General features: G+C 45.9%; 1 pseudogene; it reads left to right on the top strand.

Moving 5' to 3' along the window:
* Window positions 1-285: 285 nt before the first annotated feature.
* LOC123405236 lies at window positions 286-13126 on the top strand (annotated as a pseudogene).
* Window positions 13127-16098: the final 2972 nt, after the last annotated feature.

Here is a 16098-nt window from a genome sequence, read left to right as displayed (position 1 = left end):
CAATTTTTAGTGTTGAATTGTCCAATGAAGCAAAAATACAAACATAACCATTAACCGATCCATATAATATTTAAGACCCACGCAACTCATCTACTCCGTATATCTGTATCATTTACAGAAAGGACGACCGACCAAGCGCTCGGCCGGTAGTTCGTGTGAAAACGTTGTCCTAACTCCCGGCGCGCAGGAAAATTTCCCGCGCTCGCGCCTCGCCCGGTATAAGAAAGAAATCGCATCACCACGGTCTCCTGCTCCACTTCCCCCACTCCCGCCGCTTGGCACCGAATGGGCCGTAAGAAGAAGAGGGCTAGGCCTTCCAGCTACAGCGACGGCGACGATGTCGAGATGAACGGTGAAGAGCCCGCCGCCGCCGCGCAGAGCAAGAGCCTCTACGAGGTAGTATCTCCGTCCAGACCCTAGGGCGTCGGATTCCGGTGCTTAGCGTTCGACCGAATTGTCGTGTACGGATGTTTCCGATTCGTGGATGAGCAGTAAGGATTTGCCCCACCTTTGCTTGCACTTATAGGATTTGCCCTTCTTTTCCTTGTAATTGATCATTTGCCACAAGTTTGTTTAAACTTTGATGATTTGCCCTTTCCACCCGGTTTGAGTTCGCACAACAAATTGGATGACCCAAATGCCCTTCTTCCTTATCACAGTTCGTCCAGCAGCCCACTTGTTGTCGTGCATTGCTGCTGCTCCTCTTCCCATGCTTCGATGCCAAGCCACTGCTGCTCCTCCCCACATGCTACGGTGTGGGCTACCATGCTATCAGCCATAGATGAATACGCTTTGTTTGATGCCGCTGCCAAGGATTGCCCGTTGTTTCGTCACGTGTTCCCTTGGTAGGAATTTGTTGTGGATCTATGTACGAATCACTCAGGTGTTAGTATTTGGGTCTTGTGATTAAACTGGCGCAAATGAGGTCAGACCAGGGTGAATTTGTGAGGCTAGTCTCCCTAAGACATTTGTTTTTGAAAAGGAGGATTTCCCCTGACCTTTGCATCATGATGATGCATGCAACCATTTTATTAAATAAAGCGGTTTAAAACAAGTGCAATCCCCGAAGGGTCTGAAAGGTCCTACAAAAATAAGGGAAAATTACATGCCACAACTGGCAAGATAAAGATAGGCTACGATGACTAAACACTAAATTATTAGTGTGCCGCCATCCACATCGGTTGAAGATATTCAGTGCCACCGGCTGCAACCAATAACCATAGTCTCTCTGGGCTCTGCATGCGTGAGTAACGACCACATACGGGTTCAAGCAATAGTTCTGTAGATGACCTGTAAAAAATTGGTGAATTTCTTCATGTTAAATATCATATCATTTCTCTAATTCCATATAGCCCAAAGCATGTCACAAATTCCTATTTGAATGTGTCTAGCCGTGGTGAGGTCCACTCCATTCAGCCACGTCCCAAATAACGTGTTCATACTCGTTGGAGAAGTAATGTTAAAAGCTATATGAATTGCGAGTCATAGAAGTCTTGCCAAGCACACTCAAGAAAGAGGTGTTTAATAGTCTTGTTGTGATTACAAAGGCGACATCTAGATTCTAGAATTACCTACCCATTTTCGTTTAACCAAGTTATCCTTTGTAAATATCACTCCTTTGTGAATAAACCACATAAAAATCTTAATCTTCAGTGGTACTTTAATTTTCCAAATGTGTGGAGAAGTAGGTATTATTCTGGCATTGATCAGGTCCAGGTACATCGATTTCACTGAAAAACTATCACTTGTAGTTAATATCCAATGAATTGAGTCAGGTTGGTTCGACAAGTGAACTTCCATCAATCGACCGACTAGATGGAACCATGCATTCCAACGTTCTCCTATGAGAGATCTCCTAAATTGAATATTAAGAGGAACCGTTTGCATAATTGTAGCAACATAAGCATCCTTGCGTTGTACAAATATTATATAAAGCCGGATATTGTGTGCCTAGAGGCGTCTCTCCTAACCACGTATCTTCCGAAAACTTGATTTTGTTACCATTCTCAATGTGAAACTTCACCTTGTGGAAGAAAGCTTCCTTTGTTCTTATTGAACCTTTCCAGAAAGGTGAGTCCGAAGGTTTCACTGTAACTTGAGCCAAGATTTTGGATTGTAGATACTTATTGCACAGAATATGTACCCATGTATCTTCCGTCTCCACTGATAGTCTATATAGCCATTTGCTCAATAGACATTTATTTTTAATTTGTAAATTCTTGATCCCTAACCCACCTTGCTCTTTAGTGTGCACATCATCTCCCATTTAGCCAATCTGTATTTCGTTTTACTATCGTCACTTTGCCAAAAAAAACCTGGATCGATAGAGATCAAGTCTTTTCCGTACCCCCACTGATACTTCAAAGAATGATAATAAAAACATAGGCAGGCTTGTCAATACTGAATTTATTAGCACTAGCAGTCCACCATAAGACATAAGCCTGCCCTTCCAGCAACTTAGTCTTTTTCAAATCGATCCTCTATACTCTTCCATTCCTTATTAGTGAGTTTTTGATGATGAATAGGGATACCCAAATAATTAAACGGGATAGAACCCATCTCACATCCAAATAATTGTTTGTATGTATCTTGTTCTTCCTTGGCACGTCTAAAGCAGAACAATTTGCTCTTTCTAAAATTAATTTTGAGTCCCGATAACTGTTCAAACAGACTTAGTATAAACTTTATATTTCTAGCTTTGTCAAGATCATGTTCCATGAAAAGAATCGTATCATCCGCATATTGTAGGATGGACACCCCCCATCCTAAGACATGGAGTCCTATTTATCTAGTTATCTCTGTGCATAACCTGGACACATATCTAGGTGACCGTAAGACATTTTTTATGACAAAACATCAGCCTAGTGAACACCAGCCAATTCTATCAAAACCGGATCCATGCCCATTTCAGATCCAAAATATGCTAGGGTTAAAGGATCACATGTCACAAATGTTGGATAGTTAAGTGTGCTGAAGGACTTTTACCCTCGCCCTGTTTCTGAAGTCAAGCAATTATGTGGCTGGATGTGAAAGGGGGATGTTTGCTAGGGGTTTTGGAGTTCGGATCTGCTGGGTTGCTATTGTTAGACTTATAATATAAGTCATGTACCCTTTTGTATTTATCCCAATATATAAGGGGTTTCTTGCATATAGTCCATCACCTGTACATGTATATATACCGGCCTATGGCCTCATGGGAATACAAGTTGCTTATTCCTAACATGGTATTAGAGCCTTAGGGTTTTTTCTCGCACGCGCAACTTGTGCTCCGATCCAATCTCGTCTCCCCCGCAGGCGCCATCCATCTCGTCCGCATCTGGCGTCTGAGGCTGCCGCTCGTGTCAACGACGCTCCTGGCCGCGTTGCTCCAGATCGATCTGCTCCTGGCCGAATTGCTCCTGATCGAGGCTTCCTGGTGGTTCCCGTTCCCATCGCTTCCTCGGTCGCCGCTGTTGGTTTTTGTCCCGATCTGGAGACAAACCAGCCGGCTCTTGCGCTGCTGGATAACATCCCGATATGGAGTCAAACCAGGCAGCTGATCCGGCTAGGCTCACAGCACGTGGGTCTCCACCGGTTCTATAAAACTACTGCATGGTAGCTCCCGTGGCCACCAACTCCCGATCTCGTCGCTCCCCGGCTGCTGCCTTCGTCGGATTTCGCCGGATTCTTCTGTCTCGACGTGATCAAAAAATAAAATTAAAAAAAAAGTCTGCTGCATCCGGCTACGTTGTTGTTCCTCGTTGTCCAGTGATCTTTGATGGCACTAACTACACCGAGTTCATTGGCTTCATGCGCATTCACATGCGTGGCATCCGTCTATGGGGTGTTCTTTCTGGCGAGGTTTGCTGTCCGCCATGTCCGGTTCCTCCCGTGGCTCCCACTCCGCCAACCCCACTGGCTCTTCCTGCGGATGCTTCTCAGACCGCAAAGGATTCGGCTAAACTTGCTGATGAGGCCGCTCTGAGTGCTTATGATGAGAAGGTCTTGGCTTATGAGGAGGCTCTTCAGGTGTATCGTGCTGCTCTGACAGTTTACACCCAGTGGCTTGATGATGATGCCCGTGTTGCAGCTGTTCTCACTGCTAGTGTTTTGCCTCAGTTTGCTTCTGAGTTTCTGGGCCTTCCTACTGTATCTGAGATGTGGACCCATCTTCATCAGCGCTATCATCCCTCTGGTGATGCCTTATACCACTCTGTGATTCGTCAGGAGCATGCTCTTCAGCAGGGTGACTCTACTGTTGATGACTTCTATGCACAGAGTTCTGCTATCTAGCGCCAGCTCGATTCTCTCCGCACTGCTGGTTGTCGTACTTGCCCCTGTTGCCAGGCTGTCCAGGCCAACTTGGAGTTTCATCGCGTCTACGAGTTCCTCTCTCGGCTCCGTAAGGAGTTTGAGCCCCGGCGTGCTCAGTTGTTTGCTCGTGGCCGCATTTCTCTCATGGAGGCGCTTTCTGAGATTCTGCTGAGGAGACTCGCTTACGTGGTGCTCGCTGCTCGGTCTCCTTCTACGTCACCTGCTGCACCGACACCTTCTCGCTCGAGTGCTCCGCCGCTCTTGCCCACACCTTTTGGAGGCTCAGGTCGCCCCCGTCCACATTGTGGCTACTGCAACAATGATGGTCATATTGTGTCCCACTGCTACACGAAGAATAAACACTTGCGCAAGGCGCGATCATCATCTACACAGACTTCGTCATCTACCTTGACAGCTTCAGCCATCGCTTTGACTGAGCAGAATATTCTAAGACTTAAGCGTCTGCTCGCTGCTTCAGGTTCTTCCTCGACGGGTACTGTTGGTTCTATGACTGCGGCTTCCCGCACTGAGCAACCACCTTCTACACAGTCAGGTACATCCCCATGGGGTTTGGACTCTGGAGCTTCCTTTCATATGACTTCTAATTCTTCCACTCTGTCCTCTCTTTGATCGCTTGATTCTCCTGTTCATGTCCTCACCGCTGATGGTACTCCCCTTACTGTCGTTAGTAGAGGCACTCTTACCACTCCTTCTTATTCTGTTTCTGATGTTGCTCATGTTCCTCGACTTACCATGAATTTGTTTTCCGCTGGTCATCTTGCTGATTCTGGTTGTCGTGTCATCTTTGACCTTGACTCTTGTTCTGTCCAGGACTGTCGCACGCACACTCTGGTTGGGGCTGGTCCTCGCCGCCGTGATTCTAAGGGTCTTTGGGAGTTGGACTGGCTTCATGTTCCTTTCGCTGCCGACTCTATCGCCAGTTCTTCCGCTTTGGTCGCCTCGGCTACTGGTTCCTTCCAGCAGTGGCATCATCGACTTGGTCATATGTGTGGTTCTCGTTTGTCGTCGTTTGTTCGTCGAGGTCTTCTAGGGTCTGTCTCAGGAGATGCCTCTTTAGAGTGTCAGGGTTGTCGTCTTGGCAAGCAGATTCAGTTACCATATCCACATAGTGAGTCAGTGTCTAAGCGTCCTTTTGATTTAGTTCATTCCGATGTATGGGGTCCGGCTCCCTTCGCTTCGAAAGGGGGTCATAAATACTATATTATTTTCATAGATGACTTCTCTTGTTACACATGGCTTTATTTCATGACTTCTCGTAGTGAGGTTTTGTCCATTTATAAGCATTTTGCTGCCATGGTACATACTCACTTTTCTTCTCCCATTCGTGTGTTCCATGCTGACTCCGCTGGCGAGTATATCTCTAATATGTTGTGTGGTGTTCTTGCTGAGCAAGGGACTCTCTCTCAATTCTCTTGTCCTGGTGCTCACGCTCAGAATGGCGTGGCTGAGCGCAAGCATCGTCATCTTCTTGAGACAGCTCGTGCATTGATGATTGCTGCCTCTCTCCCGCCTCATTTTTGGGCTGAGGCCGTCTCCACCTCCACCTATATCATCAATTTCCAGCCTTCCGCTCCTCTACAGGGTGGTGTTCCTTTCGAGCGTCTTTTTGATCGTTCTCCCGATTATTCAATGCTTCGCTTGTTTGGTTGTGTTTGCTATGTTCTTCTTGCCCCCCGCGAACGCACCAAACTGACCGCTGAGTCTGTTGAGTGTGTCTTCTTAGGCTATAGTGATGAGCATAAGGGCTATCGTTGTTGGGATCCTATTGGTTGTCGGATGTGTATCTCTAGGGATGTGACTTTTGATGAGTCTCGCCCCTTCTACCCACGCCCATCTTCCTCGACTTTTTCAGTGGAGGATATCTCTTTCCTCACTTTTCCTGAAACACCTATCACACCCGTCGAGCCTTTGCCTCTTCGTTCCGCTCCCTCTGCTTCTCCACCTCCAGTCGATTTGTCGTCACCATCTTCCACGGTCTCCTCGTCTAGCATGTCACCAGATTCTACACCTTCATCTCTGGTGACTTCTTCGTCGCCACTCCCCGATTCTATCTTGGCGATTCCTCCTTCCATTGTTCCATCTTTTCCTCAGTGTTACACTCGTCGTTCACGTTCTGTGGATGCCTCTGTGGATGTCTCATCATCCTCATCTCAGCCTACTTATGGCTTGCGTTCTCGTCCTCGTCCGCATGTTGATCGCTTTGGATTTTCCACCGCTGGTGCTGCCGTTCTTGAGCCGACTACTTATCATCAAGCTGTTGTTCATCCTGAATGGCAGTTTGCGATGGCAGAGGAGATTGCTGCTCTTGAACGCACTGGTACGTGGGATCTTGTTTCCCTTCCTCCCGGAGTCCGTCCCATCACTTGTAAGTGGGTCTACATGGTTAAGACTCGCTCCGATGGTTCTCTTGAGCGTCACAAAGCTCGTCTTGTGGCTTGTGGTTTTCAGCAGGAGCATGGTCGTGATTATGACGAGACTTTTGCTCCTGTGGCTCATATGACCACTGTTCGTACACTTCTTCCCGTGGCCTCTACACGCCACTGGTCTATCTCTCAGCTTGATGTTAAGAATGCTTTTCTTAATGGTGAGCTGCGTGAGGAGGTGTACATGCAGCCACCACCTGGGTATTCTGTTCCTGATGGCATGGTATGTCGTCTTCGTCGCTCTCTCTATGGCCTTAAGCAAGCCCCACGCGCCTAGTTTGAGCGTTTTGCCTCTGTGTTGACTGCCGTTGGTTTTTCACCCAGTGTTCATGATCCAACATTGTTTATTCACCTTTCTCCTCGTGGTCGGACTCTTCTTCTTCTTTATGTTGATGACATGGTCATCACTGGGGATGACCCCGAGTATATTGCCTTTGTCAAGGCCCACCTTAGTGAGCAGTTCCTTATGTCTGATCTTGGACCTCTTCGCTACTTTCTTGGGATTGAAGTCTCTTCTACCTCTGATGGCTTCTTTATATCCCAGGAAAAGTACATCCAGGATCTTCTTGATCGTGCTGCTCTTACTGATGAGCGCATTGTTGAGACTCCTATGGAGCTCAATGTTCACCTCTCTGCTACTGATGGCGATCCCCTGCCTGACCCGACGCGTTATCGTCATCTTGTTGGCAGTCTTGTCTATCTAGCGGTCACTCGTCCGGATATCTCTTATCCGGTTCATATTCTGAGTTAGTTCGTCTCTGCTCCCACATCGGTTCACTATAGTCATCTCCTCCGTGTTCTCCGATACCTTCGGGGCACGATCTTTCACCATCTATTCTTTCCTCGCTCCAGTTCTTTACAGCTTCAGGCCTATTCGGATGCTACGTGGGCTAGTGATCCTTCAGATCACCGTTCACTTTCTGCTTACTGTGTTTTTCTTGGTGGTTCTCTCATTGCCTGGAAGACGAAGAAACAAATTGCAGTTTCCCGTTCGAGTGCAGAGGCTGAGTTGCGAGCGATGGCTCTTTTGACGGCAGAGGTGACTTGGTTACGGTGGTTACTTCAGGATTTTGATGTTTCTGTCACTACACCAACTATGCTCTTATCTGACAGTACATATGCTATTAGCGTTGCGCGCGATCCTGTGAAGCATGAGCTCACCAAGCATATTGGTGTTGATGCTTTCTATGTGCGTACTGCTGTGCAGGATTAGGTTGTTGCTCTTAAGTATGTGCCTTCTGAGTTACAGTTGGCGGATTTCCTGACGAAGGCCCAGACTAGAGCACAACATGACTTTTATCTCTCCAAACTTAGTGTTGTTCATCCACCATGAGTTTGAGGGGGGGGGGTGTTAGAGTTATAATATAAGTCATGTACCCTTTTGTATTTATCCCAATATATAAGGGGTTTCCTGCATATAGTCCATCACCTATACATGTATATATACCGGCCTATGGCCTCATGGGAATACAAGTTGCTTATTCCTAACAGCTATATATATGTCGATGCTGGAGCATACCGATGTTCAGTTAGGCCTTGTTCGGTTACACCCTTTGTCAAGAGGATTGGAGTGGATTTGGAGGGATTTTGACTTGTAGGGGATTAAATCCACCTCAATCCCTGCCAAAACTCCTTCACAATCCTGTCAACCGAACAAGGCCTTAAGGGTCTCAATTGTCATGTAAGTCATGGGTTGGCACATCAGAACATTTTTCTTCACTTTCTGTATCAAGAATTCTGACCTCACTTATCCGGATAGAGTGTTCAGATCCCTCATGTTATATATGAAGTTTATAATTGGGTGGTTCATGTCTAGTTAAACTAAGATATATTTTTTTAGTTACAAGAACAAAAGCTGCACTGTGCTTGCACTCATGGTTTCTTCTCAAACATCAACACTAGTTTTTTGTATTGCTGCAAAGTTGCAGTCAGTTGGTGGATACCGCTTGATTGCACTTCCTATGGTAGAAAACCCAGGTTTAAATAAACACGCAGATGAGCTGCAAGAGTACATGCAGTCCATGGCAACAATCTCAAATAGGATTAAGTCTGAATTTCTACAGGAATACTTTAAGAAACAGTTGTTATGCTGATATGCTCCACTTTGTTGATCTCTTCATAGTATGACAAACATCTCATTTAATATGCTTTTTTTTGCTTCTTTCTGCAGATATTAGAGGTTTAGAGCACAACTTCACAACAGGAGATAAAAAAGGTATATCGCAAGTTGGCCTTGCATCTTCACCCAGATAAGAATCATGGAGATGAGGTGGGATCTCAACCCTGAACCTTTGTTGTATAGCAAATATGTACCACACATCTGAATCCGAATGCTATGTGTTATCAGGAAGCTAGCGAAAAATTTCAGCAGCTGCAGAAGCTGATATCTATTCTTGGAGACCAGGAGAAAAGGGCAATATATGATGAGATAGGCATTACTGAAGATGATGTGAGCACCTAATCCTAGCAATTTTGTTTTCCACCTTTTAAGTTTGTGAGCACCTAATCCTCGCGTACCCCCTCCCGTCGCTCCCGCGAGCGACCGAGGGGCGAACCCTAGCTGCCGGGGCTAGTCCGCCGCCTCCAACTCCCCCCCTCGCCGCCGCTGGTGTGCGCCGCCGATCCGGTCGGCGTAGGCGACGGCGGGGATTTCCCTTCTCCTTCTTTGATGTCGTGCGGCGCGGGACGGCGGCTTCGGCGACGGCGTCATGCAGATCCAAGGCATGGCGGCGCAGCAGCTCCCGGCGGCGGCGCGTGGCGGCGCGGGTGGAGATTGGCTGGGCGTGGCGTGCCGGTCGGCTGGACGTGGCTAGAAGATGAAGGTGGGGCTGGGTGTGGCCGGTGGCGGTGCCAGCGGTGGCGTTCAGCCCGGATCCGGTCTTGGCGGTGGCGACGGCGACGGCTAACCCGGAACCGACCATGGTGGTGGCGGCGTCCCTTCCGCTGGGGATGGCGGGCCAGGTGGTGGGTCTTTGTGACGGCACCGGTGACGGCGGATCTTGGGATCCCGTGACCGGGCTCGTCGCAGGATCCAGTACTGGCTGCGAGTCGGTGAGACATAGTTACTGGTGAAAACCGAGCCGAGGGCGGATGATGGCCGCGTTCTGCGCCATTACCTTCATGAAGACTTCGTCCTGTAACTACTGTTGATCCACTCGTGCTGCTCCAGGGGAAACCCTAGGATTTGGTTTTCCAGATCAGACGATGGTGGCATTGCGGTGTCGTTCCTCTCTAGGGAGCATCGTTTGTGGAGCAGCGCTGGAAGACACACGCAGGAGGTGAAGCGTCTTCGTCCTGCACAGAGCTTCGGTGGTGATGTCAGGTCATGCCTGGCCGACAGGTGCTACGCTTTGTCATGCCTGTTCGGCAGGTGCTACGCACGACAAATCTTACAGAGTCTTCGCGTCTGGATGAACGAGCACAGGGAGGTGGCGCCGTTGGGCGCCATGGTGGCGTCGACGGATGGCCGGATTGGCAAGGATAATGCGGATTTCTCTCCTGAAGATGGGTCAATGGTTCGATGATGACGTCGGCTTCTAAAACGTGTGCATGTGGTGTACGCTTTAGGTCTGCTGCACCGGCTGCTAGTTCCGATACGTTATGTGGATGAATCGGCGACGACACCGGTTTTAGATATGGGGAGTGAGAGCACTCCACATTATCGTGTTTTGTAGGTGTGAGTGGGGGCTTCGGGTGGCTTGATGTATGTTCTTGTCGGACCTTTGTTGAATAAGTAATAAAGATGACTGTATGCATCGATTGATGCAGAGGCCGGGGGTCTTAACCTCCTTTTCTAAAAAAAAATCTGGAATCTTTTCCCTCTTGTTAGGTACTGGGTGCAGAAGCTGCAGACAATCGCCAACCATTTCGCAAAAGAAGAAAAGACAATCGCAAACCGTACTTCATGTTAATGTACAGAGAGGCATGTATTCACTCCATGCCAACGAGAAACTTATGTTGTCCAGAATGCATGATGAACTTGCTTTGTCTAAATTATTACCAGACAGTGGCTGACATTGAAGACTTTGAAGCCAAGTACAGATGGTCAGACTGTGAGAAAAAGGATTTAAAGGATCACTACACAAAATTTCAAGGAAACATGAACAGGTGATGGTTGCAGATCCGTTGTGCTATTTGTGAAAATAGGAAGGCTTGAAGCGTATGCGTTTAGCAGGGACGCGTGCGTGTTTATAAGGGCACAAGTCCTAGGAGATTACAACAAGGAGTTAGGATCTATCTCTATCTACAAGGTTAAACACAAGAGATAGACCCTAACAAGATATCCTAGTTTAAACCATACACGCACGCCTACAATCATAATACACATGGTTTATACATATACCATGTGTATACGTAATACAATGTCTAACACTCCCCCTCAATCACAACTTGTCCAACTTGAGATTGCGACGAAAAACTTCCAACTGGCGAAGAGTAAGAGGTTTAGTAAATCCATCAGCCAATTGATCACCAGTGGGAATAAACCGTATGTGGAGCAGTTTCTGAGCCACTCTCTCACGAACAAAATGATAATCAGTTTCAATATGCTTTGTCCATGCATGAAAAATAGGATTTGCAGATAAGTATGTGGCTCCTAAGTTATCACACCATAGGGAGGCAGACTTAGGATGAGGAATACCCAGCTCAGTCAAAAGATTCTGTACCCAGATTACCTCAGCAGTAGCATTAGCAAGTGCTTTGTACTCAGCCTCTGTGCTGGAGCGAGAAACTGTAGGTTGCTTAAGTGCAGTCCAAGACACAAGATTACTCCCAATAAAAACAGCAAAACCACCAGTAGATTTCCTGTCATCAGGGCAACCATCCCAATCTGCATCAGAGAATGCGCTGACTAACATGGAATCAGACTTAGAGATACGCAGACCATGGGTGATAGTGCCTCGTAAGTACCGAAGTATACGCTTGACTGCCGTCCAGTGAACAGAGGTTGGAGCATGCAAGAATTGACATACCTTGTTAACCGAAAAACAGATATCTGGTCTAGTAAGAGTTAGGTATTGCAAAGCACCTACAACACTGCGATAGTTGGTAGAATCCCCATCTCCAAGAGGATGTCCATCAAACAAAGATAATTTTTCAGAAGTAAACAAGGGAGTAGGGGCAGGTTTGCAACCATTCATATTGACACCTTGAAGCAGATCAAGCAAATATTTCCCTTGAGATAAAGCAATACCATTATCAGTAGAAGTTACCTCAATACCAAGAAAATAATGCAGGGGTCCAAGATCTTTGAGTGCAAAGTCCATGCGAAGGTCACTGAGAAGAGCTTCAACTGCTTGTACAGAGGAACTAGTAACAATAATGTCATCCACATATATGAGCATAAAGATAGTCACCCCTCTCCGTGAATAAAAAAACAGTGATGTATCACTCTTGGAGGGTTGAAAACCAAGAGACTCAAGCTTAAAAGACAATCGAGAGTACCATGCACGTGGGGCCTGTTTCAGACCATATATAGCTTTATCCAGTTTACAGACCAAGTGCGGAAACCATGAATCTGTATACCCAGGTGGCTGTCGCATAAAAACATTCTCTTCCAGAACACCATGCAAAAACACGTTCTTAACGTCCAACTGTCGCATACACCAATTCCTAGGGACAGCTATAGACAGAACCAATATGATGATGGCAGCTTTAACAACGGGACTGAAAGTATCCTCATAATCAAGACCATAACGTTGTTTAAACGTTATTATGCTGGATTAAATGTCTGTTCCAAAACTTGGTAAACTGTGAGTGAACAACTTGGTTTCATTTCTCTTTGTGACTCTGCCTTTCTGTGCAGACTCTTCGGTTCAGTGATGTGCTCATATGCTAAGCTTAATTCTCACCGCTTCAAAGATATAATTGATCAGGCAATTGCTGAAGGTAAATAATCATATGCTGTTGGCACTAAGATCTTACTGTATATAATTGATTGCTTGTTCCATTTTCTTCATACAATCTACAACGAGGTGCTGGCAAAGTGCTTTGGTTGTACATGTTGACTCAACCTGCTCCTGGAAACTTCTGCATGTGCAATTATCTTACTGTCTCCTTACTTTTTAGGTAAGCTGAAGTCCACAAAAGCGTATGTGAAATGGGCTAAAAAGATCTCCGAGATAGAACCACCCACAAACCCATTGGAGAGGAGAGTAAAGTAAGTTCCCCTACTAGTGTTTATCCCCGAAAACACTTCATGGCAATTTGATCCTCTCAAGATACTACTCCCCTTCACCTGCTTATGTGTAGTCTCCACTGTTTCCCCCTCCTGAAACTGTTATAGGAAAAAGAAGAGCCAGCAGAGTGACCTCATCCTGGCGATCTCGCAGTGCAGGGCTCAAAGGAAGGAGCAGAGGCTTGAGAAGAAGCACACCAAGGGGCAAAAATGATATGGATCTCGACGGGCACCAAGGGGAGTTGAGTGGAGTGAAGTGGAGGGTTTGTATAGTCTCTTTGTTTTATGAGAGTGGGCGTGTGTATAAGTAACTGAATGCAAGTGTGGTGTGGTTTTGGATGTGAACAAAACTACTATGGAAGTGTCCTGTACCATGAATGAAATGAAATCCTTCGCATGCCTGCATGGCCGTACGGTCTCGTGGTTGGTGTGAATTATTCCTATTCAATTGATCAAAGGACTTCTATGACCGATGGATCGCGGCCATCAACGACTCGCCCACAGGCCGGCGCAAGGGCCTTTCCTCCGCCATTGCGCTTTCTGCTTGGATCATTTGAAGGCACCGCAATGCGTGCATCTTTGACGGCGCGAGGTGCTTCAAGGCTTAGTTCAATCATTCCTATAACAGACATTTGTATCCTGTAGGCCGAGCATCCCATCCTCTGCTCATAGCGACCTCCTGAGCGCGTGTTAGTGCAAGCTTTTGGAGGTCCGTCATTGAACTTTCTTTCCCCTATCAAGGGAATGATATGCCCAGGACGTATTCGCAAAAAAGAATTAAATTTTTTGATCAAACTCATCAATTCCTGTATTTTAATTAGATGGCATGTCTTCTACAAGGGCAATCGTTTGGTAATCCAATTTAGTTGATCAAACTCATTTTGTGGGTCGATTAATCATCATCTTTATGCTATGCATCTAGTTTGTGCCCTTTGGTGAGTAGAGCTCCTCTTTATCTATGTTAGTATCTAGTTTATCCCGATGCTTTAGCTAGTTTGATATCTAATGTAGTTTGCAATGAACTGTTTAATTATGCTATGTGTGGTGTTAATTTTGGCACCTTTGTTTAATCATGCAATGAAGTTGTTTAAATTTGTGTTTGAAATGGATTTATGTGCAAAAACATATGTTCGAACTTTTTGGGACTACGTTTTGAAAGATGGGATAATGAAGAAACTATTATTACGAAATGGAGAATAAAGGATGGGAGATAGAACGAGGAATTAAGTTTAAGGGATGAGCTAGAGATGCTTTTAGATTGTTATACTGGAACGTTCTTTTCACGTAGTACCAGTGGTATCCACACTTAGTTGAACTGTATTTGGGCACTCGTATTTCCAATGAAAAACAAATCTAAACAGATTAGAACTGTCGAGACGTAAGTTATTTAGTGATGTCTTTATATGTAATAATCAATTCCAGTCAATCTCTAATACTTATCAGTTTACAAAATTTTCTCTATCTCTACTTTTAAAGCGCTCGTTCGTTGTCTCCTACGAAGCATCGATACGGCGACATTGATACGGCGATATGGGTACGACGATACGGGATACGGTAATTTTTAAAAACAGCAATACGGCGATACGTTAAGCATATATAAATAATGATAAAATAACATGTAAAAAAGGTAACATAACAAAATGTATGAGATGAGATCAAAATACCGCATCACTGATTGCCTAATTGATTCCATACCTTCGTGTTTCTCATTCTAAAAACCGCACTATCAGCAATGGGGTAACACAACCAATCGGTCATAGACTGCCACAATCTAATTTGGACTGTAAGACATATTAACATGACAACATAAAGTCAACAAATCTTTTAGTGTTAAAAACTTAAGATTGTTAAATGACAAACATATATAAAGAGCAACCTTAGATTACACGAGTTGGCCAAATAATGGAGGGGTACTACTCTTCTTCCAACATTTTAAAAGTTTTTTCTTAATAACGATATAGAGAGCACAATCTTCATTGAGCTCTTTATTCTCATAATAATAAATATATAGAAACTCTCACCTATGAGCACGATGATAAATAAAATCAGCAAGCAATACACATCAATAATGCGAAAGTTAAAAGATGACATGATTTATATTTGCATCTTCTTCTTTAGCAATAGGAGACATCAACAACATCAGCAAGTAATTTTATGCCATAAAAATCAACAAACAACGAGCCAATAACATCAACAAGCAATTTTATCCCGCAAACAACATTCTTAGAAAGCACTTTTATCCAACTACTACATCAGTACACAGTACACGTACACTAACAATATGAATAGATCATCGATACATTAAGTTATGAGCAATACTCAGTGGCGATACTTCAAGGATACCCGTATCGCTATTTTTTCTTTTATTTTTAAATTTAAAAAGACGATACTTCGGGGATACACGTATCGAAGACGTATCTGACGTATCGGAGTATCGACGAAGTACTGAACGGCGATACACAGATTTCTGAAGTATCGGTGCTTCGTAGGTTGTCTCTTCCCCTTCCATTGATCGCCAACCTCACCATCATATTTTCCCTCACACGACCTCGTCCACTTCTACCGACTTTTATTAAAAAAATGGTTAAACCACCCTCTCTTTCAGCCTCCGAGCTCACAGAATCGACGCCCAAGCCCTACGCCCAATCCCGTCGCCACCACAATTAATCAACCCTAACGTCCTAACCTATACGCACTATGGCGACTCCAGCTCGGCTCGACCGCCACGACCGCAGCCCACGCGGAGGCATCCCTCTAGGTGGTGCGCCCCTTCATGAATTAATCAATGTGTTTTCTACACAAAGGCTAGGATGGAGTATGCATCTTGCGCAGAGGCCTTGGTAGTTCCTCGACGATGTAGGTCGAAGGCCGAGCTTGTCACCGTTGTTCCTAGATGGAGGGCTATTGCCCTGCTGCCTTGTGCCGATGAAACTTAGCTGGAGGGTCGCGCGCCGGCTGAGCGCCTGCTTGAATCGAGGAGTCGCAATGTGGGTGAGGCGTCGACGGCACTGGCATGTCGCGGGTGCGGGTGCGGCCGGACTCGAAGCGACGTTGCCGCGTGCTTGAGGACCTCGCCGCATGCCATGGTTGTGCTCCGCTGGAAGGTGGAGTGACTCGTGGGCTACCGCTGCCGGGACACGCCACGCCGTGTGCCAGTTGAGCAAAGAGCCGTGGGAAGGTATGTCG

The sequence above is a fragment of the Hordeum vulgare genome, chromosome 6H (assembly GCF_904849725.1).
Source record: "Hordeum vulgare subsp. vulgare chromosome 6H, MorexV3_pseudomolecules_assembly, whole genome shotgun sequence".
Lineage (NCBI taxonomy): Eukaryota > Viridiplantae > Streptophyta > Magnoliopsida > Poales > Poaceae > Hordeum > Hordeum vulgare.
This window is presented reverse-complemented; position numbering and strand designations above follow the sequence as displayed.